The 25,183-nt window shown below is 47.9% G+C and overlaps 1 protein-coding gene across 1 annotated transcript in view; it reads right to left on the reverse strand.

Annotated features, from left to right (window-relative positions):
* PAK3 (p21 (RAC1) activated kinase 3) overlaps nt 1-24,326 on the reverse strand; it is an 85,030-nt gene extending 60,704 nt beyond the window's left edge. The window contains exon 1 of the mRNA XM_015860616.2: nt 24,214-24,326. The gene's annotated coding sequence lies outside the window, so the exon portion shown is untranslated. The remainder of the gene's footprint in view (nt 1-24,213) is intronic.
* Nucleotides 24,327-25,183: the final 857 nt, after the last annotated feature.

The raw sequence follows: 25,183 nt of genomic DNA on the forward strand, positions 1-25,183 counted from the left end.
GGGAACACCAGCAGCATTACAGGGTATCTTTACAACACACAGCCCATGTCCCTACAAAACTGCCTGCCTGTGTTCCACCGCAGTATCATCTTCCTCATTCATTTAGTTCTGATCTCAAAAAGGTGCTGACCATCCCTTCTCCCCAAAAGTCACCTCCCCACCGCCTGGCTGAGATATTTCCGGGCATTGAGAAGTTAGGATACAGACAGAAAAATAGTGGAATTGCTGGATGCTCATTGGGTTCCCAAAAACAAATGATGCAGTGCTTGCTGTTACTGTGCAGCATTTCAGGAGGCTTTCTGTTTATTCCTCTCTCCCTGACACTTCCTTACACACCAGGCTCTCTCTGCCCCTCCTATGCTAGAGGTCCAGCTGCAGCTGCAGGGAAACACAAGCCATCCTGCCTGCACAGCTGCCTCTGCATCTCAGCCTTATTTGTATGAGACGCCGCCACCCAGCAGGATTTGCATACATACCAAAACGTGAGATCTGCACAAAATGAAGCAGGAAAACCATTTGTCTCTCCTGCCAGAAAAGGTTAATGGCACGGCTACTTTGCAAATGTTTACTATAAAGTGTTTCCTAAGCCTCAGAGCTATAGAATTTGTACATAAAAGGAGGTTCACCCCCTTCCCCTTGTCCCACAATCCTATTTGCTTCAGATTAACACAAGTGACCTCCACTCCACTTGTGCTCCATTCATCTCCCACAGAGCAGGGCCTGGCTGTACTGAATTATTTCTCTGCCATCATGAAATGCTGTTCAGTAGCATTGGAGGGAGCAGGGCTGCAGACAGGTGCTATGGCTTTCTGTTAACCATTCAGCTTCCAGATAAGATTCCCATTTAAACCTAGCTCAGCTTAGGAGCACGGTTTAAGTACACGACACCAGAGCTGATGCACTGGCACACTGAGCACAATCATGCTAGGGAAAGCAGGTGAGCTGGTGGCTGCATGCAGTCACACAGCAAGGGACAAAGCAGCCCTGCCACAAAGCAGCCCCAATCCTGCTGTCTCCATCCGTATCAGCCACCACGTGCCCCACAGTCACTGTCCTCAGAGTGCATCAGAGGCTCTGGGATGGGCCCTGTGTGAAACAGGTTAACCCAAGCTGACACATGAAGTGTCACCTCCAAATCCAGCCAGGCTGAAGAAAGCCCTTCAGGACCTTCCTGTCCCTTCTCTCTCTTCCCTCTCTCCCTCAGCTTTCCAACAGGGCTGACATGTCTCTCATCCCTCAGCCCAGTGCCAGGGTCTCTGCAAACTGTAGGGCAGGGTGATGTGCTCTCAGCTACCCACTCCTTCCAGGTACCAGCCCAGGTCACAGTGCCTCCACAGGTCACATATACCAAGTGCCCACTTGCAATTGTGAACTGAGTACCTGCCGCATAGCTGAAACTCCTGCCCCTCAGATGTCCTGATGGACAAAAACATTACTGACATCTCTCACACACAGCTTGCCAATTCTGCCTCCTTACAGCCCAGTACTGCTGTAAGATAAAAAATGACGCAGGTGGAAAGCTTTGCAGGGCAAAGGCACAGCTGTATTTCATACTGACAGAACTCATTCTGTGCAGTGCAGACCTGAAAGCAAATTTTGGGGGTGGGATGAGAAGATGCTGAAATCCCTTCACACTTGCCTAGCTCAGTTACAAAGTAATTAGCCCCATTGTGAGAGTGCAAGGCAACACACCACATCCTGAATAATTCAGGAAGTCAGACTGAAGAACTATTGCAAGGCCTTCTCGCTTTAAATTCTGTCTCCCTCTTCCCCATGCTGATCTCCTGTGAGTCCACTACACACAAAGCAGCAAGCCATAAAAGAACCAGCTATTGCAGAGGGCAGCATACAGCCCAGAGCTCCTCTCTCCCCCACCTGGTGATTCCTCACATCCATCCTCTCTTCTTTCTGCTGACTTGTGAATGAGAAAGGGGAACAGCAGGTGATCGGTGTTATCTCCAGACCCCAAAGCACAGAGCATCCCCAGGTTCTAAGAGAGGAGATCCCCAGAAGGCTACGCTGGTAGTATTCCTCTGCTTGGAAATGCTTTGTTCAGCTGGGAAAACTTTCAAGGTGCTCAGGATCACAGCAGTGGGATGAAATCAGAAAGTCTGACCGAGGTTTACAAATCCCCATTTAACATATGCGCACCACAATTTATGGACATGGTACATTAATGGCTGGGCTCAGCATCACTAAATCAGTCCCCCCCATTACAAGTATGAAGTAAAGTTGGATAAATCAGAGCATTTCGGTTAGGGTGATTTTCATGGTAAATAAATCAACTGGGTGATTTGTGAATGTGCTGAAGGATCTTCTCATCTTCTTCTGGTTTGACATCAATCAGAACTTTTTGAAATGCAATCACTAAATCCCAGACGTGGGGGGCAGGCTCAGGGCTTGGGGGCAGAACTGAGCAGGCTGCCAGTGCAGCCGTGACTGGGTCAAGCTGGGCAGTGAGCCCACGCTGGGTTGGGTCCTTGCTTTGCCAGGGACTCCTAATGCAACATGGAAGCCAAATTCAGCACACATCTGCTCTCCTGTCCCATTCACAGTTCCAAAGTGATGTGGTCCCCTGAAACCAGAGCACGTCCCCCTGAGGAAAAGTCTTCAGAAAGGCACAGCATGTAGAGCACCAAAAGAGCTACACTGGCAAAGCTGCCCACAGCCCTGGGCCCGGGACTGTGAGCAGAGGGGTTGCAGGGAGACAGCACGTGGGGACATGCCACAGCCACTTCCCCAGCACCTTCCCCAGGCCACAGCCATAGCTTCAGAACAGGACTCAGCGACAGGAGGCCTCAGGGACAGCCTGCCACCTCCAGCTCATCCTGCATGGATGAGTTCTGGTCCCAGCTGCACGCTGGTCCATCCACCAACTCCCCACATCACGCACAGTGCCAGTGTCCTCAGCTGTAAAGGGAAAATGAGGAAAGCAACCTCACTGAAGCACTTTGGAATGTGCCAGTTAGCTGCACACCAGAGGAGTGATTTGTTCTTCGGACATGGCTTCCTCCCCAGCAGCAGCAGCAGCAAGCAGGTAGGCTTTTCTGCTAAACTAATGTTATTTACCATTAAACACCTAATGTTAAGGTGTATTTAAGCAAAATAAACCAGTGAGCAAAAGCCTCAGCCTCTGCAGTTTGGAGCCCCTTCAATCCCCTAATTCCCCTAATGATTTGGCAGCCTACCTGGATTTTGCCACTTCACTGTCCAGAGATGTTTGCTAAGGGCAGAGCAGAACCCGAGGGCAGAGTTTTCAAACAACTGGATCAGATAGCTTGGGATATTAAGTATTCTCCAGAACCATCAGCACATAACAAGCACCATGCCCATGAGCCCAGCCCCAGTGCTTGTGCATGCAGGCAGCTTCAAACCACACCAGGTGCCAGCAGAAGGTCCCATCACCTTCCTCAAACCATCTCTCCCACAGTGGTGACTGGAGATCTACCCTAAAAATACTGACATGCACACTTCATGCACCAGACCAGACACGGTGAAGGAAGGCTGTGGGTGCGCATAATACAGCTTGCTTCCTATAGAATAGTTATGAAGTAGGAGGTGAGATTATTCACATATTAGCCCTCAGTCACCAGGGAACTGTCTGTGATTTCTCTATTTATACTTGCAGGGCTGTCACACAAAATAATACAAGAGATTTTGACCTTGGAAACTGATGCAAGATATAAAAAAAAGCCACAATAAATCCAAACATCTGTGGCATTTCCACCTCATCCCCAGGCTGGGGAAAGCAAAGAGAGGCTCCCTGATTTTTGCTCTCCTTTTTCTTAAAACAAAAGGATGGAGTAAAGCAGCAGGAGGCCATCACATGAATGGCAATGATAACATTGATCAGGCTATCACACAGCTGTCATCAAGGAGCAGAAAACAGATGAATAAGCATTAGTTATTGACTGGTCAAGCAGCCTGGCAGCAGCTCTCCATCACCTCCAAGCAGCGCAGGACCTCATGAAGCACCGGTCAGCAAGGCTCTGGGGCTTTGCTCTGCACCACGTGTGGGAGATGAGACAAGTCTGAGATGCAGTGCCAGCTGCTGCCTGAGCATAAATATTCCAAAAACCTGCATTTCTCCATTAAGAAAAACAAGGAAATCTAGACTGAAGGATGCACGGCTACATTCCAACAGTTTTTTGCTAGTTGCTGCTTTAGAGAAGGCTGCTCCTCCCTTGCCAGGTGGAAGTGCTGCAGGGCAGGCAGCAAGGAGCAGGACAGGGATAGTGGGCAGCTGGCATTGGATAGGAGGGACAAAATGAAGGGCACTGGGGAGATCTTCAGAGAGCAGGAAATGCAGGTTGGAGCTGCGACTTTAGCAGTGTCAAGAGAAGTGAGCTGAAATGAGACCTGACAACTTGCTCGGGGAAGGGTGATGTGTGGTGCTGACAGAAGATGGAGAGGACCTGGGTGGAAGAGGTTTATTTATACCCAGGTTTGAAAGTAGATAAGCAGCAGCATCCTCCCCATGTGCTCCGTATGCATTTGGCAAAAACATCAAACTGAACAAAAATGCCTGCAGATGGCCCAAGCACAGACCGTAATGGAGTCAAAGCCGGCATCAACAGATCAGGTAACTCCAAAGGGCCACACTCATCGAGACAGAACACCACGAGCAAAGAAAAGTGACGCAATTTGCTCTGAGGTCAGTGAGATCGGAATGTGTGAAGAAACAGAGTTCTTGTTCCTCATTTTAATCCCTTACATTTTCCTATGGAAATAAATCATCACAGCCCAAACCATCACTATTGTAACGAGGATAAACACCCTCCCCCGTTCCCCTTACCCTCTTCACCAGCAGTGAGTTTTGCTCAATTGAGTTAAAATGGGGGTAAAAATATCCCTAAAAACCATCAGAAAGAGAATTCCAGCTCCTGAGACTGTTTGCACTGCTGGCATCCCCTGACAAGTTGTCACAATGCATCACCCTCCGAGGGGGAGCTGCCGAGGGACGAGGATGGACTGCAGCACTCCCAGGTCCTGTTGGGGAACAACTGGAAAGCATTTCACCATGGATTCAGACTATGCCCTGGGATGATCTTTAGTCCAAATAATCAGCAGAGGTCATTTGCTTAGAAAAAGTAACTTGGTTAATTGTCAGCATCAGGAAAGACATTAGCCTTGCTGAATGCTTTTAACACAAAAAAAACCACTGTGTGTTACACAAAATATAAATAAAACTAAAACAAAGCTATACAATTATATTGCCTTTTGCTGGGATTTTATTATATTGCATTTATTATATTACATGATCCTTGAGGTCCCTTCCAACCCGGGTAATTCTGTGATTCTGTGATTCTGTGATTCTGTGATTTTAATGAGACTTGGACAATTACCTCCCTTCAGCTCCTTGAAAATCTCTGCCCTAGGCAATAACCTCGTGCCAATGTCCAGCCCCAACCCCCGTGGAAAACCAATTCATGAGGCACCACCATGCCATCGCAACCCAACCCGGAGCAGGACGATGCCTTGGGAACCACCCTCTAGCAGTACCTATGCTGAGCAGTTTCTTTTCCCAGAGCAGGTGAGGACAAGCCCACAGACAAACTTATGGGACTGGAAACCTAAATCCTCCCCAAGAACTGCATAAAACCCATCTTTTTAGTGCAGTGCTATTTATAAGGGCTGCAGTTCACACTGCTCTTTCCCTTTTTAGTTTAGCCTTTCTCTAATATTCATTATCTCACTCCTGACTTCTCGCTGCCTGCATATCCGTTGTCACCTCTCATTCGGGAGTGACTCATTCTTAAAAGGATTTAGTCAGCTGCGAACAGCCAAACTAAGAACTGTGCATGGCATACCCAGGGAAAGAGAACCTCCAGAAGTGTCTGGATTGATCTATTTAGGTAAGCCAAGCTGCAGACACAGCACGCAAGCAGTTCAAATAACCCACCTTGGCTCTGGGAACCGCACTGCCAGAATTCAAGGTCCCACCACTGCTGCCATGCTGCAGCTGGTAGAGCAGAGGTGTGAGACCCACTCCACACCCATGCCCTCAGAGCAGCAGCCACCTATGTGCCCCACGCCTAAGCCTAAGGCAAGAAGTAGTGCATATTTTACCACCTGCGTAGCGGTAGTGTCCAAGAGCAGGAATCCTATCCCTGTGGATGCGATAAAAACCTTTCCCTGAGGAGCACACCATCTTTTGCACCAGCTGGGGCTCACTCCAGGCACAGCCAGGCTGCCTTCTTGGACTCATCAGCACATCTCCACTCCTTGCTTTGTGGCACCCCTCACCCTGCAGAACAGGATGGTGAGCAGCTCCCATGCTGGCTCATGGTACACCAGGTTAAGGAGAAGTAGGGGATGCTATTGGGGCACTGAAGGAAGAGCATGCTGGGCAGAACTTACATCGGGGCCACGAGAAGCCAGCCCCCAAGTCCATGAGGGTAGGATGTCCTCTGCCCCTGGCCCTGTGCTTGCTCACTTGTGAAAGGAAAATGAAGCCCTACAAGTAAAGAGAACTTACTCGAAGATTTAAGAGCGTAGCTGAGGACCACCAGGGCATCCAAAATGATGCTCTAGCAAAATGCGTCCAGCTTCCTCCTCAGATGACTCTAACAAACTGGGAAAACCCTGCCAGGCTAAATACACTGTGAGTTAGTGAGGCGCACACACAGTCCCCTGACAAGGCTGGCTTCAAGCTGCAGTCGTGTGCAGTGCAACCAAGCAGGACAACACGTCACCGCAGCACTTCACTGTGGCATGAGAAGGGTTTCTACTTTGCCTCTTCCCACTTTTTGTTATTTTTTTTTCCATCAGGACAAAATAACCCCAACTGATTCTACACCACCCTCATGCCTGAGCCCACCCTGCCCAGCCATGCCCCCAGCCGGTCCCATAGCCATGGAGCAGTCTTCTGCAGCCACGTGCATCACAAGGCCAGGATCCTGGGGCTGGAAGGACAGTCCTTGGGACAGAACAATCAAGTCTGTCCTGCACGTTTCAGTCTGCAACACAAAGCAACCCCAAAGAGTGGTAAAAGATGGGAAGGAGCTACGGTTCATCCTACACTTTTACCTTTCTTACCAGAAAAGAACAGAAGAACTGGTTTAGATCAGGGCCCTGTTCTAGCTGAAAGCTGTATCCTTGAGGCAGGCAGATAAATGGATCTAATTTTGGCACATCTTGCTTCTTCCAGATGCACCACACAGTACATCACCTCAAACCAAAGCAGACACCAGCATAACTGGTATCACAAGAGCAATGCTGAATCCAGGCCCTGGTTTTGTTATCTATGCCAGAAGAGAACGCTGTACACAAATGCCCACAGCGACACAATCTTTTGGATGGTGCAGATGCCTCTTTTGCCTTCCCCTTGCCTGCATCTCCTGCACACATGATATTCCTGGGAAGAAAAACAACAACTAAACAAACCTAGATCATAATGGTACTGGAGAGTAAGTGCTGCATCTGCAGAGATGACTATTTCCCTGCAGAACTGGTTCCAGAAGTTATTTTCATCCAATTAACGAAGCAAAACAAACTGTTGCTAGGCCTAAGCAATTTGCTGAGCCAATCTACTTGGTTGTTGCTGCCGCAGCTTCCACTACAAGAAGTTGGCTGTACTAATCCCTTCCCTGAAATCAGTCACACTGAACGAGAAATAACCTCTCAAGGATCACAACCACCAGGATGGCACCCATCACTATCCACGCTACCCAGCAGCACAGCTGGACAGTCACAGTCAGCCAGATCACAGAGCAAAACCTGCTTCCCAAAAACGAAATGGGTTTTGTTGAATGCAATACAGATGGGATTTAAAATCCTTCAGGGTTCATCAGCTCCACCACATTCCCAAAACAAAACCAGACTGAGGAAATCACTTGTCACACAGAAGCAGAATGGAGAACCCACTCCTGAAACAAGAGCTCCCTAAGAGTGGTTCTGCTTTCTCCCAGCACCACAACCTGGTACTTTGATAGGCAAATCCCGTGGAAAAGAGGTGGGACAGAACCTCCACCAATCCCTCTTCTCCCTTCTCAGGGTGGATTTACCTTTCACAAAGTAACTAAACCAAAAAAGTGCCGGGCAGACAGCTCAGCAGGGAGCTGCCCTTCCTGCCCCAGCTCTTCCTGCTATTTACTGCAAAGGCCCAGGAGAGTCCCAAGAGACATTATAAGGAAATCCTTAACAACTCAGGGTGTAGATTGCCTCATGAAACAAAGACCTTGGAGGAGGAGTGCTTTTGAGCTGCAGAACAGCAGCTGTCTCAGCACAAGACTGAGGAACAAAAGTCTGCTGGGAAGCTGAACATCGAGATCATCTTTTTATCACCCAAAATCTGGTTGCATCTTGAGCACCAGCTCAAAATGAGATCAAGATCCTACCTGGTTTCAACTCCCTGCACCAGCCAACAAGCACTCCTGAGCAGCAGGGGCTTCTCTTCTAATAGGAGCTCCTCTCCCAACTCTTACACCCCTCCTCCAGGTAACGATTCAGAAAGAGTTTGAAAAATATTCCTTGTGATTACCTATCCAGTCAAATTAGATTCACCTTGTTTCTCCTTTAGTTAAACAATGCCTGCAATCCTGTCTTTGGTTCTGGTTAACCATTGTTTGTTGGCCAGGTCCAGGACCCAGAAGGAAAAAAGAATCCATGCAAAGGGAGATCCTCTCTCAGGAGTGAATGCTGCAGCCTAAGATCCTCACAAGCATCTGCCCTGCTCACCAACTTCAGAGCTGCCAGCGCCGCAAACGTTTTACTACTGTTTCATATCCTGCTGGGTGGTTTGCCTAAACGGTACCTGATAAAGGACACAAAGAGGCAATACATCTTGGGGAGACTGGGCACACCAGGTAAGTTCCTTCGTGCTCTGAAGTGCTCAGGGCTTACCAACAAGGCTGGAGGATCACATCACCCTGTTGGGAAACAAACACTCAGAGCCACAGGGCCAAAAGACAGCAGAGGAAGAGTTCTGCTATGAAAGCCACTCTGCAGATGCTTTCCTGATTATGGTCCACCAGTCACAGGGAGAGCTCCCCTGCTCCTGGAGCACACATCTGTGTGGGTTCGCTGCTGTGGCTGCACGGGATGGAACTTTTGGAACTTTTGCTTCCCCTGCAGCACAGACATCACCACCATGGCAACTGTACTTTGTAGCTTCTTCTCTGTGCACCGGATGAGATGGGCCCAAGGAAAAGCCTAAAAAATTAAAGGCCGCATTTTCCACACCAGAATCCTCCCTTGGTTTTTAACATTTCTGAGGATCAGCTCAACATGTGCAGCACCAGCCTGGCACAAACCCTGCCCTCCATGAGCCAGAGCCATCACCTCCATCCTCCTGCCCAACACAGAGAGCAACCGTGTGCAACCCCAGCTCTAAGCCTCCATGCAGCGAGCAGCTCCCAGCTGTCCTTCTCCACCTCCTTGTCCCCTTGGTGGCTGGCAGAAGCAGGAGATCTTCCCTGATCTTAACGAGCCCCCCGTCACAAACCCATCTTCCAAGGGCCAGGGGGAACACTGTAATTAAAGGAGCAAATCTGCCCTGGTTTTGAATATGCAAGGCTCGGTGACACAGCCCAGCTTCCCAACCAGCTGGCTCATTGTGGGGCCAGCAGCTGCCCAATTTGTCAGGCTTCGCTGCCTGCTCAGCCCAGCACCCTGCTGCACACACAGGCTCCCACCAACACATGGAGAATCTGACTTCCCCTCCATCAAGCAGCCGCATAAGCCATCCTTTAAATGGGGTCAGCGTTAATTAACCCACTTTAAGCCCCTTTATACAGAAGAAAGAAAGAATACTTTTCTCTGTGTACACAGCTTCATCTGCCCATTTACCACAGTGCTGTACAAACTGCAATCTCCTATTTTCAGGGAAGGGGATTTTGTGAACCCTCCACACTCAGGAACAACCCCAAGAGACAGAGAGAGGCTTCATACAACGGGAGAACAGATAGGTGGAAATAGCAGCTTATGTCACTGAAAAGTGAAAGCAGAAGTGTGGAGAGCAAGGAGCTCATTGAGAGCGCTCTGTTAGGGAGGCTTGGCTCTGCACTGTTCACATAGAGACTTTTGGTTTTGGTGTGTAAATATATTTATTGGAAAAACAAATGGGTAGAATGTATCTCCTGCAACCATGTTAAGGGCTCTCTTTCCTCCACTGCTATTCACACACTCAGCTTTCTCCCGTCTCCACTCAAAAGCCGTCATCTTCTCTCATCAAAAGATCTACGCAGCCCCGAGAACCTGATGGAAAGCATATTTATTTTATACCATCTTTTAAGCATAAAAGGTATTTCAATGTAAAGACTGAGCATGCGATGTATGAACTTGTTGCCAGCAGCTCAAACAGATTCACATTTCAGTCCGAGATCCTCCTTAGAGAAAGGTCCCTTCTGGCTTCCACTGCTACCATGTGTTCTCTCTCTGCTGCCCCCTCCCTTTAACCTGATTTGTTCTTTAGATGTACATCTCAGCTTGGTGGATTTCCCAACTAGTTCATAACATTTCTTATTTTAATATTTGACATTATAAGACTGGATGAAGAAGCCCCCGCTGTTAGTTTTTGTCACTACTTAATATAGCCCATGCCTGCCATGGCACACTGCAGGGAAAGCAAAGCTCTGGGCATGCCATGGTGTCTGCATGTCTTCCCTCCACCCCCCAGCTGTGTGTGTGTCTGACTACTGGATGCCAGGCATGATTTTAATGGGTGATTTTTTATAGGTGTGACAGCTGGAGTGCAGTACTGCAGTACTTAGCACTTGTGAAAATCAAGCCTTGTTTCCAAAGCCAACCTGAGTGTTCAAAAACCATTAGTCAGATCCTAAAAAATAATGAGTTTGGCTTAGAAAACAAGATGTTTTTAGAAACGACACGCTTTATTTGCCTTATGGTGTTTCTGCATTTTGCTGCTATGTGCTCAAGTCTCCCCTTTTTTTTCCCTTCACAGTAAGGTCAACCAGAAGCACTCTTTACATGAGAAGAATCCTTCCCTAAACCATCTGAGGCTGGACACTGGGATTTCAGGACAAATATCATCAGATCTGTGATAATACACAGAAATGAGTGAGGATGCACATCCCCATTAGAAATAGGCTCTGTTGTATGAGTTTCTTGTAGGAAAAAAAAAAGGTATGGATATCTTTCCTCTCCTTGCAGATGCTATTGGATAGATTTGTCAGTCAGTCTCTCCCAATTAACCCAATGTGGACACCTACATCTAAAAAACCAAACAGATTTTTGCTTGAATTTTCAGACTTACTTCTATGAAATATATTTTAGAAGGAAACTCTTAAGTTGTGTTGCACCCATTTCATGCAGCCTCTGATACTGCAGGAGACTTCTTCCCTGCTGGCTGCATGAGAGACCTCAAGGCTCTATCAACCCCATAATATCTTCCCCACATTCAGCACAAGGTAAGTAAGCAGCCTCAGGTCTGGCACTTTGGGAGGCCTCAAGCCAAAGCTCTGGGGAAAGCTCAAGGCAAGACTTAGCTTTGAATCTTACTCTTCTAAGAGTGGCAGACAGGGGAGGGCGAAATACTAAATATATATCTCATATTATATTGAAATCAACCTAACCCTCCAGCATCCCCATACACCACAGAGCAAACCAGTGGCAGTATATTTCTGAGCCTTAAGTTGGTAAAAGACATCAAGCAGGTTGATACGTGGCACAACAGAAATGGGTTTCTCTGTTCCCCGTTTGAATTAGAGAGTGAGCTTTTGCTTGTATCAGTGTATTTGCAACACTCTGAGTTCTATTGCTGACCTCTTTCCTGGTAGAAGAAGGGGGATGACAATACAACATGCTTACTGGTGGGAATAATCAAGTAAAAGTTTGGCATGAAAAAACAGCCCATCCTCTCATGACCTCAGACTGGTAAGAAGGTGACATGTCCATCTCCTCCCTCACTGACTGAGAAGAAACACTCCAGCTCCCATTTAAGGAGGAAAGCCATGTACCTACAGTCTTGCTGGCATCAGCAACTGTAAGTCAACACTACTCAGCAGCAGCCTGAGTAACCCAAAAGCTCTGATGCTGCCATCACCCTGGGACACAACGTGTCAGACTCTCAAGTCAACAGCCTGAAAGCTCTCCAGAGCCAGAATGAGTTTTCTCAAGATACTCTTCCAACATATAAGCCTACCTCCTCTGCCAAGGTGTTTTCTTAGAGGCAGAGAAGAAATCCACCATTGTCATAACGACAGAGGGAATCACAGGACAGGGAGCAGGACTTGGTAGCTGTTCACAGATGCTTCACACCTTGCACTGTAATCAGAATCAGTTTTGGCCAGAGATGGCACAGCTAAGGACCAATCGTACTCCTACAGAAGATAACAGGAGTTAACTTTCCTACCGATCCCACCTGCACTGGGTAACATCAGGACACTCAGCTATCAGTGCCATCAGAGACGGACTTAGAAAGGGTACAGAGTGGGATGCACAGACAATGAGAAGGAAAAATGAATGCAGGAGCAAAGATCATCATAAGCTGTCCTGCTTAAGAAATAACTGGAGAGGCCTATCTTTGTACAACACATTTTTGGAAGAAATATGCATACTGACTGCCTTTCATTTCTCCCCACAAACTCCCCATGCTGCTCTAATAAGAGTCTCTGGTATAACAAACTAAACATACATAAATTTTCAAAGGCGGCATCAATGCCCTAAAGTAAATAATCCTTTAAACCCCTATGCACTGCAGCACTTGCTGGGCCTGAGGCGGGGGAAAAACAAGACAAACTGCAGCTGTGAAATATGAAATAAGACAGGAATGAGAAAACATTCCTTTCTCCTGAGGAAGCGTATGCAGAGTTGCAAGCATTTTGATCTACCAGTTTAAATTAGGCCTTGCAAATGGCTTGTCTCATGTACACGCAGAAGCTGAGAAGCAGCCATTGCTGGTGCATATAGTGGGGTCTGTAAGAACAGGTGACCCAGCTCGGGTGTAGCACCAAGTAGCAGTAACACCACCATGTGCAGGGGGAAGGAGCAGAGGTTTGCTTTCCAAAGCACTCATTTAACACATCTCAGCTCCTTAAAATGCCTGCCCAGGAACCAAGAACCTGACTGAGATCAGATCAAGTCGGAGGCACAGACACTGGACCAGCAGCAGCAGACAGCAGGAGCCACCCCATCCTCTGGCCTCCCTAGAACCATAGCAGAAAATATCCAGTAGCTGCTGACAGGGGACGAAGGAAATACGTTGTGCTGCCGAATGAAAACTACTGCAGCTTGAAGGAAACTGCATTAGGCATTCCAAAACCAAGTTGCTACACAACATTTAACTAAAGCTGTCACTTGACAGAGCTTTGCACATAAAAACCAGGACTTACCCATGGCAGTCCTGCCATCTCTTCACAATTTCCTTTTAGCTTCTTTAGATACACACTTCCTCTTATTACTGTCTGTGCATGTGTGTGACTTTCTCGAAGACAGAGCCTGCCAGGCTGCAATGGAAGGCTCACAAGGCTGCCCAGCACCCTGCTGATTCTTCAAGAGCTTCGGCATCCTTCATAGAAACAACTTCCCAAAGCATCTCAGTAGGTTACAGCAGGAATCCCTACATCTCACGTGAGCACCAGCAAGCTAACAGTACTATTTTTCCTAACCAGTCAGCAATGAAAAACATAAGGCACACAACTCTAATGTCACCAATTCAGACCTTCTATCACTACTTGGTTCTGGCTGCTCCTGACTTCCCTGCTGATCCTGGTAGATTCTTTCCAACTTGGGACACTCTACAATGCCATGACTCTAAGCTCTGGTAAGACAACAGTCTCACTTGATGGCACTTTTTGAGCTTTCAGTATTTCAGTGCCTTCTACAATGAGATGAAACATACTCCAGCCTTTTAATGTAGAAAAATCATTCTGAAGCATCATCCACATTTAAATGGGAGCCTTTCCAATCAGGGCATGCAAACCCAGTGATTATTGTAGTGAGCTGAAATGTGACAGGTTCAAGTATCAGCCCTGATGTGAGACAAAATTGCCCTGACAGATGAGAGACCTTGAACCTGTAATACCTGGTTCAGCGCTTGCATTAGGTCTGCATATGCATCTGCAGTGTCACATTCACAAGGAGGTGCACCTACACACCGAACAACTTCAATGTGCCTCTTGACTGTACCACTGCCAGCAGGCTGCACCTCCAGTCAGGCAGTGCCCTACTTTAGCAGCTGCTGAGCCTCCTCCATCCATGAGAAATCCACAGGCTATCAGCAACCCATAAGCTTCTCTTATGAATTCAGACCTCAACACAACTTCAACACCTTGGCTTACAGGATCAAAAGACAACATTCCCATCTACATCCCTTCCATTCTTTTGCAGAAAGTCACACCTTCCCCGTGCTCACCTCTGTCTTAGACCAGCACTCCATTGACAGGGGGCTTCTGAAACAAGGACTCTTCCTGTGCCAAATGCAGGAGCGACATAGGAGTAACCCCAGAGAGCGATGATGAGGGATCCAAGGGTGAATATTACTTGGGCTGATTTCTAAAACTGCCCTTCATTTCCCACTGTTCAACTCAAAGCTCTGGATAACAAATATTTTCTCCTCTGTGCACGTCCCAGGGACTTCCTTCTGCTTCTTACAACAAGGAGCCCAAAGCAAAACCAGCTATCTTTTAGATTAAAATAATAATAAATAAATGCAAATATACCCAGAACATTAATGAGCGTGCACACATTTCCCCCCTGCTAAAAAGAAGTCATTAAAATATTAACTTCAATTCTATTACATTTTACTCGTCCTTGGAACAAATGGCACAAAGCACTGAGCTCTGAAAGCCTCTCTCCTCTTTGTCTTCACTGCAGTGAAAGAGGCCGACTCCATATCTGCTCCTCCGCAAAGAACACACAGGACTGAAGAACACCTGTGCTAGCTCTGCTGTTCTCTCAAGCATCTGAGACAAGGATGGGAAAGAACAGCATTGTGCAACAATCCCCATCCACGGTGTAATTAACTCTCATTTTCCTTGGCCCTGGAGTGCTTGTCTCCTTCACCCATAACTGAAAACAAAAACAGAAAGCTCTAGGGGCAAGGGAGGGGATAAAAGCAGCTATGAAAGCTGCTCTCCCTGTTGGCTGTGTGCTGCTTGTTTAGGTAACTGGAGATGGTTTGTCTGCTGCTAATTCTTTTTCATCACAGAGGTCACTGGAAACAAATTCTGTCCACACATTGTGCTGAAATGAGGAGATAAGGACACTCAGACTCACAAACCTCAAACTATGTTCTCCCCGGACCACCAATAGCCCTGGGCAATCAGTTCCTATCCTTTCCCACTCTGCCACAAAATGCTCTCTCACCAGGATACTACAAACCTGCCTTCAGCAGAGACTGCAGCCCAACACACTGCTTCCCCACTGCCTCCTGTTCATTCTTCCATCCCGCTCTGCTTCCCCTGCAAGCAGTGTGGGTCCAGAGCAGGCAAGCCGCAGTGCCTTTGGGCCTGGGGACCCCAACACAGTACCTTATACCCTGCCTGCTCAATGCAGAAGCACACTGGTCCCTGCTGGGGGCTGGGTGCCAGCTTGGGACCTGCCCGGTACAGTCATGAGCATGGAACAGGACTCTGCTCCATAGGCTCAGCCTCCTTTGAGGCCACAGAGCAAAGGCCACAGCTCGGATGGATCCAGTTTGCTGGCTACCTTTAGACCATCCTGCCCTGTTCCTCACAGGTGCTAAGAACCAGCAGTTTTAAGTACTCAGATACTTGAACAAAAGGAACTGCTTTCTAATTAAAGCCACAGACACCAAAAGAACTATACAGCTAATAAGCACAAAGAGAATCATCATTAGAGGAGACTTTATTAAGATACAACTGAGACTGCAGACATTTGTTCTGCCAATAAGCCTTGTATGCTTTCAACCCTGACTGGCTTAATTAGACTAGTTGGGGATATTTGATACCCCATCACTTTGGCATTTCTAAAAATAACCACATGGTATGTCCTATTTATTAACTTTGATTTATACCAAGACTTGCCTCAATTTCTCTAGGGGGCATTTACAAAACTTAAAATGCAGAGCCAGCCAATAAATCCATCCCGCGTGTAAGGAAATGACTTTCCTTGGATGCAAAACCCACCTCCCCAAGAAGCCAGAGAGGCCTTTGTTGGCTTTGCTGCAGCTAACCACAGCCTGAAAGATGGCATCTTTGTCTAAGGGCGTGGAAAAATGGGTAGCTATCACATTAGAGTGTATTATTAAAAGTGACAATTATCTCTGTATGCTTACAACTGGAACTTCTGATTTCATAGGCACAAACAAATGCACTGCTGCTGTTCTGGATGGCCTAGCATTAATAAAGCAAACCAATTTTGAATGCCCAAGGCCGGGACTTCAGGGACAGCAGATGGTGCCCAGGATACCCATTCTCACATTAGCATAAGAATAGCATGGAGTGGGTCACAGACTGCCTTTAAGCAAGCTTTCAGTTGTCCACACAACCTCTGCCTCCTACCAAATGAGACAACAGCATTGTTTTGCTTTTCTAATTTAGGTAATCAGTGCCTCATTACGTAAAATGTATTTCAGAGGCGAGCCGAGCAAGAAGGAAATCCACCTCCTTTGTAACAAGTGCACTCCTCATGCACCTCATTCTAACTTCAGACACACAACAAAAGGAAAGGAGCAGTTCTTGCTCAGATCCGTGAAAACATATCTGGTCAAATGGCTTAGAGCTCTTAAAATTAGAGGGTTGTTTTTCTTTTTTCCCCTTAAATCGCCTTTTATTTTGTGTGCAATCAGTCGCAGCTGTAATTGCTTGTAAGCACAAATGGCAGCATTTAGAGATACCAGTATACACTCCAAATACAAAATTGGAAGCTGTGCTTCACATTCCTTAAAACGGAATGAAATCCATGTGCTTACCTGAACTTAAAAATACAACTCCCAGATCGCAAAAAAGGCAAAGCTTCATCCCACTCCTGATTGCAGCCTCAGCTTTAAGTAAAAAGCAGCAAGGCCAGGATGCTGCAGGCAGAAGCTCAGACCAGCAGTCGGAGCATCCTGTGCCACCCCTCCTGAGATATTGCTATCTTGTGCTTGCTACCTTACTACTAATAACGGACAGAGCTTTGTGTGTTTAGATGTCTTCCAAGGTGAGTTAATTTGGGTTTCCGGAGCAATTAATTAATAATTAATTTCTAATTTCTGAAAATACAATATTGCAGTTCACACTTGGTGCCCCTTGGACAGGGCTGCTAAGCCAGTTTAATTTCCTAGCTGGCTATTAAACATCAAGAGAACGTTTCAACCTCACTCATCAGCCACATCAAAACTGATAAATTCTATGTGAGAAGTCAGTCTATCCAAAAAGGGAAGTGAATTAACTCAGAGCTTGCCTACACCTCACGGGCGCTCTGCATGAAAGGCACAGAGGGGCACAGCTCACTTCTTCTTTCCTCATCCAAGAATCAGGAAGAAGAAAAGAGGAAGGCTGTAAGTTCGACTCTCCCACAGAAGGGGTTAAGAAGAAGAGCCAAACCAATCCACGTGGAAATCTTGTGCCCATGCAGCTCTTCTTTACCACTGCAAAATTGCAATCATGGCTTCGCTTCCTTGGGTGGCTCTTGAGATCTCCACCATGGGAAATTCTGAAGTGAAGACGGGTGTTAAAAACTGGTAGGACTGCAAATAGATGGTTAACCTCATCCCAAGGAAAAAGTGCAAACATCCAGGGATCACCATGCTGTGGATTTAGCCAGAATGGATGCCAGCAGGCAGCCTGAGCCCTGAGCCCCCCAAGGTGCTCCTCAAACAAGCCTGCCCCTGACACAGAGCTAGCAAAGGCAAGTCGCTCCACACCACAGGCACACCCCAGATTCCAGACATGGGTGATGGTGAGGCAGCTGAGAATTACACATTTACACACAACACAAACTGGCAGCAGGAACAGACAAAAAATCCCTTGCTGATGTTGCTGTTTCTCGTGTAACATGGTTTTTGTTCCCTAAAGCCAAGGCACTAATTGCCAACTGAAAATAAGTCATATAATCATTTCACTTGAAAAAATACCAAGAGCTCTTGAGCACGACTGGAATATTCAAGAAGTCATACCTGGGCAGTGAAAACACAATGATTTCTGTATGTTGTTCAGCACAACCCTTTTTAAACAAATTGTTTGAAAATTATGAGATCTCTGGAAGCATTTTAGAATTGGGAACAACTACACAAACTGGAGGATGCTTCAAGTCACTGGGCTCTGCTGAATTATGAGTGTCCTCCCTTGGTTGAGGAGTTGGAAGGAAGGCTGAGAGCTTACTAAGCTGCACGGGGCTTACTTTTCAGAACTGTTGATCTTCAAGAATATCAAATCTCATTCTATTTCCTGCCAGTCAGGTACTTACAGGAATGGAGGTTCAAGACACAATAACAAACGATAGTTCACAACCATGCCGGTGGAATGCAGCCTACTGAAAAGAACACAACACTCAGCACTGTTTAAAGGAGGGGAAGCATGTATCTAGCAGTGTGTCTTGACAATACCTTTGGGGAAAGAACCTTCCATCCTTGCAGTTATCTCCTTGGGAGTGGTTCCAGAAGGTGAGCAGATGCAGAGGGGTGGTAACACTCGTATGAGGGGAACTGTCAACCTCTGCAGTCAGTGCTAAGATTCTCACACCCATTGCAGAGAGAGAATGAGAGAAAGGAAGAGGACAAACACAAACATTCCAGTAAAGCACTGTGTTTGAAGATATTATCCTGCATTTGAGATGGATATTTATTGTGCAGATTTGGGATGATGTCCTAAAAGCATTATTTAACAATTATCTCTAAAGTTTAATTTACTCTTCTCAGATTCCACTTAGTAGCCAAGCAGGGGTGGTCTACAGGGGAAAAAAACACAAAGCAGAACTGTAGCTGAAGCACTGCAGGCAAGCGTTGAATGTTCTGTTAAAACATAAACAGTTTCTTGCCTGCAAATCTCCTCTTTCCCTCAGATGTCTCATCTTTCACCCCTCCGTTCCCAAGATCCCAGAATTTCCTTAGTTCTGTGGTTACCTGGAGCCTTCTGACAGAAACAAGCACCAAATGTGCTATGAAGAAAGCAAACAACAGACAAAAATCCCCTAAAAACAGCCCTTCAGCTTATTCCTCCCTTATTTTTCCCATGCAGGCTCAGAGCCAAAGATACTCCAATCACAGCTGAGATCAGTGGCAAACCTTGTTAGCTGTTAGCAGTGGAAAAATCTTAAACGAGTTTTAATAAAAATTAAAGATTAATATTAAAGAAGGGGGAAAAAATATCCCAACAAAAAAGAAAAACAAAACAATACAACACAGTAAAATCCTTATCTCCTCCCTTCATTAATTAATAACATATACGGCAGGCTGAAAACAAAACCTGACAGTTTCTCTGACCTAATGGGAAAACCCAAGGATACAGGCAGGAGGCTTCCATCCCGTTTGTCACATGGTTGCCACGATTTGCGGGTGGTATGGCAGAAATGAAACCCCACGCTGCGACAAAACCTCAAGTCATCTGTCACAGGCATGTGCTCGCCCAGCGCATGCTGTGGTGGACAACCAGCAGAGCGAGGGCCTGCCCAAAGCGCCTTGCTGAATATGAAAGAGAAGGACGTTCCCCCTTCAGGCCCTGTAGTTATTAAGGGGTTCCAGTGAAACGGTAGTTAAAGATCTGTGGAGCCAAAATGTGCTGCACTTAAGGAGCTTTTATGTTATTTGCCTCCGGATGTCTCCGCACAGAGTGAGACGTTTAGCATCGTTTTTATGAAGATCTCAAAGAGATAAATAAAAATAAGTTTCTATCTGGAAAAGGCCAAGAGCAAAGAGGTTAATTGAACAATCCGGCCTCTCACAGCAAGGCAATGGGAGAGCTGGGGACAGAATCCAAATCAGCTGATTGCAGTCCTGTGACCCTCCAGCACTCACAGTGTTCTCTTGGAGAAGCGTTCCTTGTCCACACGATGTGATGGAGGGGCCACGCGGCTCTGTGAGCTCCTTCTGCGGAGCTGGAAGGGCAGAGGGGTTGCTTCAGTCCCAGCCTTCTGCAAAGGGCTGCTTCCAGAGGCAGCTGTCTCACGGCCCACTTTGCTTTAGGCTCTTCCTGGCTTTTAATTGAATCTGAAAGATTGGGCTCATTGTTTCTTAGCAATAAACTGCTTTTCTTAAAAGGACTGACTAAAGTTTGATGAGACCCTTGTGCAATGGAAAGACTGATGAGATATATTAAAGGGTAGGTGTGGAGCAAAAGTGAACATGAGGGCAAAAACTCCCACTGAGTTCAATGGAATGATTACTGTTGTTTTTATGCATATCTTTTCCCATTGCTCTAGCTTGTATTTTAGTGTATTTGTGTAACTACATTTGGCAGAGGGAAATGGTAACCCCTCCCATGCTTTCCTTAGCTTCTCTTTGTTTGCTAGTATCGCCGTGAAACATTTTTCTGGCTGCGGCACTGTGCCCTCACATTGGTGCTTCAACATCCTACAAAACCAGAGCTCACAAAAATAAATGGGCAGACTGAAGTAAATAAGATGTATCTTCTGCCTACATAACTAAAACCCAGAACTCATCAACCAGCCAGTCATCCTGAAGCTGGATCAAGAACCCAACAAGATTAAAGGAGGGGATCAGAAGTGCATACAAAGATTGTCCACCAAGGAATCCCAGCAAGCTGTCAGCCAGCTCAGCCCATGCCAACCTTCCTGTACTGTGCTGCTCAGCTCTGTCAATCAGCAGAAGGGCTGCTGTGCCCCAGCCCAGCTCTGCCCATGTTGTGCATGAACCCACAGGTGGGGTGGAAGGGATGGTTTTGATGGCAAGAGTTAGGAGAAGGGTGAGGAAGAGAGGTGGTCCTGCAAGCAGCAGCAGCTCTGCATGCAAGAAATGAAAGTTCTCAGCAACATTCAGCTGATGGTGCAGACCCGAGTACCTCGATTCAGCACCTCTGTCCTAAGAAATACTTGACTTCTTACTCCTTAAAAATCTTCAGCAGTGGAGATGCTGCAGCTTCCTCGGGCAGCCTGTCCCAGGACTTAATATCACTGCTTTCTAACGATAAATTTCAGCAAAACAAACTTCATGCTGATCTCTGAAGGCAAAAAGGAGCTGTGGCATGAAGATCGGACTAACTCCCAAGGTCCTGCAGCACGGTTCCTATGCTGTCCCCCGTTCCATACAGGACCAGTGGTACCAGACTGAGGCAGCAGAGGAGGTGACCTTCAGACCTCCCCTAGTATGGCAGTTCTTAGGCTTCCACTAAAATAAAACAGTCTGCACCAAATGCCAGCCAGCAGGTCAGTCTTTCCAGCTGATCCTCTGTCTTATTATGTAAGATACACTGTTTGATTACTGCCCTCTGCTAACCTCTGCATAAATTAGACATTAAGGACTAGAACAGAAATTATTACTGAAAATTCAATCACTGTTAACTGATTTATAACACATCATCACATGTAGGTCAAAGTGTGTTAACCTGCTTGAAGCCTATAGAAAAAGATGTCATTAACACACTACTCAACCTAACAACACCTCTCCTGCAGAAACATGTCCTCCCTGCTCATCTTCACCTCAGAGCAAACCCCATTTGAGCCTCAGAGTACTTCATATGATCTCACACTGCTAACACTGGCTCCAAAAATGAGCCTGCAACCAGCAGCAGCTATGAAACAAAAACCTTTCACGTCTCTCCCAGTCTCACTCTCTCTATGCCTTTATCTAACAAGATGGCATTGGAAAAAGTGGAGACAGATTCTTGGGAGAGGTGCACAATGGAAGATAATAGCCACAGACATAAGCTGAAACATGGGAAATTCTGATTAGATATCGGCTTTTTCATGAGGACAATCAAACAGCGAAATGGGATCAAAGAGGCTGTGGGATTTCCTTTTATCTTTTTTTAATGTTCTTAATTAACTGAACAAAGTCCTGAGTGACCAGTTATAAATCAGCACAGGAGGCTGTGCTGGGTGACTTCCAGAGACCCTTCCATCCTACATTCCTCTATGATCAGTCCTGGCTGTATCTGGAACCATACCACAGGACCTTAGTCAATGATAAGACACTATTATAATCCTCAAGCGGACTCAGTGCACTGGTAAAGAATGGAAGCAGAGTGCTGGTGCTCAGCCAGCACAAACAACAGCTCTCCCCTTGGAACATCCCCAGTGATCAGCACCTGCACTGGGGAGCTTTACACTCAGAAACCTTCTCTCTGCACCCTGCCAAAACTACATCCCTCCTGGTATCGCCACCTTCAGGGAGGTTCTCCAGACACCCTGCTGGGGGTTCCTTCATCTCAGTCACAGGGAAAGTTTCTGGAACGTGATGTGCTGGAAGAAACTTTACTGGGGAGATCAACAGGAAGAAAAAATCCCACAGATTCTCAAAATTAAGTTCATTCTATCTGAAGGGGCAAAGGCTTCAACTACAAGGACAACTTTTAGAGCCTTACCTCAGAGAGCACTGTGTGAGACTGAGTACTTACATTAACTGCAATAGCTATGATCTGATGATTTAAAGTGATGTCTATTGATGCCCAGAGGTATTTTCAGGTCCAAGCTTTCTTTGCAGAGCGTCTGTTTTGTACAGTGGTTTTGCCAAGCAATGACAATCTGTTTGGAAATATCAGGGAGCACAAAATCTAGAGGTGCATCGGTGTGTGAGCACTGCGGAAATAACCCCTGGGAACGGCCATCAGCCAGCGATGCAGTTTGGAACCAGCCAAGATGCAAATAAAAACTCATGTCAGCTGAGGATTTGGGACTTAATGCCATTCTGCTGATGCAGATATATATTCACATTTCCCCTGGCCTCCACAGACTAAACCCAGTTAAAAAGAAAAATCTATATAATACCATTCGAACAACATTGCTGCTCTGGGGGGTTGGGGGCTGCTATCCTCACTTTCAAAGCGCTGCATTGAAAGTGGTGGAATTTACATGTCCACTTTAGGAGGACCCAGGAGTCACACTTCCCAATGGAGCCAGGAAGACTCTTGCTCATGGCATGGGGACATGCCAGGTTTTTTTACTCAGTTTGATAGTGCTCAGTTCGCATTACCTCACTGCTTCTTATTCCTCCTGTCCTGTTTCCAGAACTGAGCACGCTGTGTCGTATTTTCACTTCTCTAGACCATGCAGACACAACAACTTGCACTTTCTCTTCCCTCTTGCAACTGGTTTCTGTGAAAGGGCAGGAGGGTATGTGCTCCAGCACTGCATGTGGGGCTGGCACAAAGGGTCAACTGGAAAGGAATGGGAAGTATGGCTAAATGGCAATGCCAAGCCAAGGTCTTCACCACAAACTCAAGCACATCCCTTCCCTTACACGTTGCTAGACATCCACGTAATATTAAGTGGAGCAAGCTTCTGGAAAGACCTCCAAAACAGAAGGCTCAGTGAGCAGTACATAGGCTTCAGGCACTCTGGAATTCAAGGTGCTCGGCATTCCTAGACATCAAATCGTATGAGGCAAACAAGGGCAAATACCACCAGAATCAGTACGCGTATGACACAGTGATACAATTTGTATGGGCACAATAGTGTAGCTACTTCTTAAAAGGAAACAAGGGGTGGCAGCTGGGATGCGCTCCAGCAGCCAACAAGTGATCCTTGCCGGAGCTCCCAGCACTAATGACCTCGTGCAGCAAAGATTCACCTGCTGTCAGCGCTGTCCCGCTCAGTTGCACAGCACACACAGTCTGACAAAGCCCCGTGCTGCACTGGAGGTCCAGCACCAAGGGTAAAGGCCAGCTCTGCACCCAGCCGCAGCTGGTGAACTTTAGGGTTCACCGCAGCAGAAATCCGCAGCCCACCTCCCTTTCTACCATTGTGTTCTCAGCATCTCAAACTGCCGCTCGTGTTGGGCGCTGTACCCTCCAGCTGAGGCCCAGCTCCCGCACCCACCGCAGCCCGGCTGGGCAGGCAGACGGCTGGGGAGGCAGGAGGAGCTCCGTGCCGTCACGGGCCGTAGATGCAGCCCACCGCGGTGGCCGGGAGCGCCTCCCGGTGAGGCAGCCGACCCATCATCGCATGGAGCTTCCAGCCCAGCGCCGGGCCGGCAGCCAGCCGCGTGTCCAGCGGCTCCAGACACCCGCAGCGGGCTGTGAGCTCCCCGCCAGCCCTTCTCACGGCCCGGCACGGGAGGACGCGGGCGGCGCGAGGCTCCGGGCCGGGAAGCACCGGGACAACGGGGCGCTGCCGCTCCTCCCGGCCGCAGCCCCGCGGGCCGCAGGCCGAGCCGTTCCCGCTGCCGGCCGGGACGGAACAAAGCAAAGCACAGACCTGCTCTCCGGCCTCTCCCGCGCCGGAGGCCGCGCTGCTCCTGCCGGCCGGCGGTGCCGCCCTCAGCCGCTCCGCATGGCTCTGCCCGCCGCCCTGCCTCCTCTGCCCCTCCGCCCTCCCTTTCCAGGGGGGGACAAACGTGGGCCGGCGGGACCCTGCTATTCTGATTTATTGTAATATATTCTGGGGGCTTGTGGTTCCTGCAAGCGGCGGAAGTGAAACCCGTCCTCGGCCCCCTCCTCCCTCCGCGCTGCGGCGGGGCTGGGGGCGGCCGCTCCCTAAGCGCGGAGCCCCGGCGGCCCGAGCCCGGCGAGGAGTCCGCGGTGGCGCCGACGAGAACGAAAAGACGCTGTTCGTCGGGCCGTCGCTGCGGGCACACCTGGCCGAGACAGGCACGAGTGTCCGGCGGCTCCGCAGTGACATCCCGCGGCACGGGGGCAGCACTGCCCGGAGGCCGAGCCCCAATTAGCGGGGTTGACATGGACGCCAGCCTGGAAGGCCCTCGATCGGCTCACCCTGTCGTTGCTCGGGGTACGGGGGCTGGAAAAGGTTCTCTGCTGTAGTGCAGAAGAAACTCCCAAGAGGCGGTGCAGACGTTCAGTAGATAACCAGGACGCCCTTCCCTTGGGTCCCAGGCATCCCGACCTGCTAACAGCAATGTGGTGGAACTTATCCTGTGTAAAATTCGGGCATTCCCCTTTCTTCCATGTGGGAAAAGGGAAACTTTGGTCAGTGATGCTGACGTCTGCTTGCCAAACTGCAGCTCTGGACTCTAAAGCTCCATCTCTGTGTGATGTTAAACATCTCATCACTGTCCCACCAGCACAGGAGCAGCACATCTACCTGTACATGCCCCATAGCCTCAGGGTATCTGAGGTGCCCTCCTGCAGCTGGGACTAGACATAAAGTTGTACCTCATCCTGAGGAGTGCACATCAGGGCACGCTGATGCACGAATTTGTGTCTTGCAG

Source organism: Coturnix japonica, chromosome 4, assembly GCF_001577835.2.
Source record: "Coturnix japonica isolate 7356 chromosome 4, Coturnix japonica 2.1, whole genome shotgun sequence".
In the NCBI taxonomy this organism is placed as follows: Eukaryota; Metazoa; Chordata; class Aves; order Galliformes; family Phasianidae; genus Coturnix; species Coturnix japonica.